Here is a 2985-nt window from a genome sequence, read left to right as displayed (position 1 = left end):
TTTGCAATCTTAATAAAAAAAGACCATCAATTTTGGAAAAACATTTTTTTTCTTTTCTGCTATGAAACATACCCAATACAATTTCTTCATCAATTTAGGCCAATATGTATTCTCCTACATATTTTTGGTGAAAAAAAAAACCCAATAAGCATATATTGATTGGTTTGCATAAAAGTTATTATTTCTACAAAATAGGGGATAGATTTATGGCATTTTTATTATTATTATTTTGTTTTTCTAGTAATGGCCATGATCGGTGATTTTTAGCAGGACTGCTACATTGCAGCGGACACCTAGCTGACATTTTTGACACTTTTTTGGGAACCAGTGACATTATTACAGTGATCAGTGCACTGACATTGTACTAATGACACTGGCAGGGAATGGGTTAACATCAGGGGGGATCAAGGGGTCAGTGTGTTTACTAACTATATGAGGGATGTTCTATCTGGGATAACACAGAGATCTGTCTTCTTGCATAGCAGGAAGACAAGATCCTGTGTCATCCCCTCTCAGAACGGAGACCTGCCTTGCTTACTTCCGGAGATCCCCGTTCTGTCTCTGCGGGGAATGATCGCGGGTGTCCAGCAGACATAGAGTCTGCCTGACCCGCTGATTGGCTCCCCCACTGGGGGAGGGCCATGTACAGTACAGGGCCATGCACGACCTGACGTACAGCTACAGTATAACTGCGGCGGATAGTCTGCAAGCAGTTAAACTTTGACAAAAAAAAACCTGGAATCTAATTGGTTTCTATGCAGAGCTGCATCAGATTTTGCACTATCCTGTTTTAACTTCCCTGGCGGTATTCCCGAGTAGTGATGGCCAAACGGTTCACCCGGTGGTCGTTTCGTGGCGAATTTCGGCTGTTCGCGGTCCGCCCGTTCGGCGGACTATTGGCGCCGTTCACCCGACGGACTTCCGCGTTTACTGTGTAAAAGAACTTTGACCTATGATGACACATCCATCATGGGGTACAGGACAGCCAATTGAGACATTACAGCACATGGACACTTGGACATTCCCCCTAACTTATAAATACACCCAATCCGGCGGCCATTTTACATTCTTTCTTCTGTCACTATAGGGAGAGGTTGCTGTGTGGAGCAGGGAGAGATTGCAGTGACCCAAATCGCTAGCTATTTGGTACACAAAAGTTCTTTTCAGGACTGGTATAGGTGTTAGGTGTATATAGGTTTGCTGTGCTACTGATTGTTGCAGCAGCCTGAGTGTCTTTTGTCAGTTTAGAGAAAGGGACAGGACGGTGTGTGCTGCAGGGAGAGTCAGTTTAATCATTAGCTGTTACTATCAGGTCCACAAAAGTGCTATTCCAGTTATTGTTCCAGTAGCCTCTGTTTTGTCAGTTTATATAGGGACAGGCAGGAAGCAGTGTGTGAGGCAGTGAGGGTCAGTTTAATCAGTAGTTGTTACTATTAGTTCCACAAAGGTTCTTTTCAGGACTGGTATCAGTGGTATGGTAATAGGCTTGAACACGTATAATATTCTTTCTTCCAAATATAGAAAGAATATTATACTTGACTGCTGCCCTTCTGCTGCAGTCTGCTAATCATTCACAACCCACTTGTTCCACAAAGCTCCTTATAAGGACTGGTAACTTGGTCTGTCTAGGGTGCTACAGTACATAGGGTTGAGTGAGGTACAGTCTGCCATTCTATATGGACTGGTATCGGTCCACAATACATAGGGTTGAGGTGCACTACTGCTGACCACTGCCCTATACTGCAGCAGTCCTTCATCGGTATAGGGACTGACGTACAGTCTGCTAATCACTCACACACAACCTACTTGGTCCACAAAAGTCCTTATAAGGACTGGTAACTTGGTCTGTCTAGGGTGCTACAGTACATAGGGTTGAGTGAGGTACAGTCTGCCATTCTATAAGGACTGGTATCGGTCCACAATACATAGGGTTGAGGTGCACTACTGCTGACCGCTGCCCTATACTGCAGCAGTCCTTCATCGGTATAGGGTGGTAGGGGTAGGGCAGGGGCAACAGGCTTGAGCCAAAGTGGGAAGTTGCAGAAGGTGCGTTCAATTACTTTAAAGGACGCACCAGACTTGGTTGAGTGGCTCGCTCAGCCTTACTCTTCTGCACCCTCCTCATCCTCTCGATCTGCACCCTCTTCTTCACTCTCTGCTATGTGCACCCCCAAAGACACTACCACCAACAACACCACCACCACCACCACCACATACCTTCCGCTTGAGTCACAGGAATTATTTTCCGATCCATATCAAGACCTTTCTGATGCGCAGCCACTCTTGGTATTGGATCAGGAAGAGGAGGCAGCAACAACCGCTACTCAGCAGTCTGACGACAGTACCCAGATCAGCCCAAGGAGGAGGTTGGTCCCCGGTGTTGCTGCCTACTCCGAGATCTCTACTTATAGCGGTGGGGAAGGTGACGTTGATGATGACGTGTCTAGTGATGTCACGTGGGTGCCCACAAGAGAGGAAGAGGAGGGGAGTTCAGAGGGAGATATGGACCAGCAGATAGGGAGGAGAAGCAGGAATAACTTACATTGCACAGGAGGGACAAAGCAGACTGCAAATGTATGAGGAGCGAGTCATCGACCATGTACGGTCACATCTGGCGCTCCCAGGACACCGGCACATGGCTCCGCATGGTGGGCTTTTTTTAACGTGTCCGCTGCTGACAATAGCGTTGCCATCTGCAATCTTTGCAGTCAACGCATTAGTCGCGGTAAGCCCAACACTCACCTAGGGACGACCGCCTTAAGAAGGCACATGAGCAGCCATCACCGAGCCGAGTGGGAGCAACGGAACACACAAAGCCACACTGCAGGCTCTCACCGTCTCCAGCCTCGTCTTCTACTTCTCCTTCTCCTCTCTCCTCACAATTGTCCTCCACACCACCATCCATCACGCCAAGCTCACGTTTTTCTGCAAAAAGGCAGGCTTCCGTGGGCCTAATGTTCGAGCGTAAAAAAATGATGACACCGG

Source organism: Lithobates pipiens, unplaced genomic scaffold, assembly GCF_037356315.1.
Source record: "Lithobates pipiens isolate NorthernLeopardFrog02 unplaced genomic scaffold, aLitPip1_a1.2 Scaffold_1, whole genome shotgun sequence".
Lineage (NCBI taxonomy): Eukaryota > Metazoa > Chordata > Amphibia > Anura > Ranidae > Lithobates > Lithobates pipiens.
Note: the sequence above shows the minus strand (reverse complement) of the source record.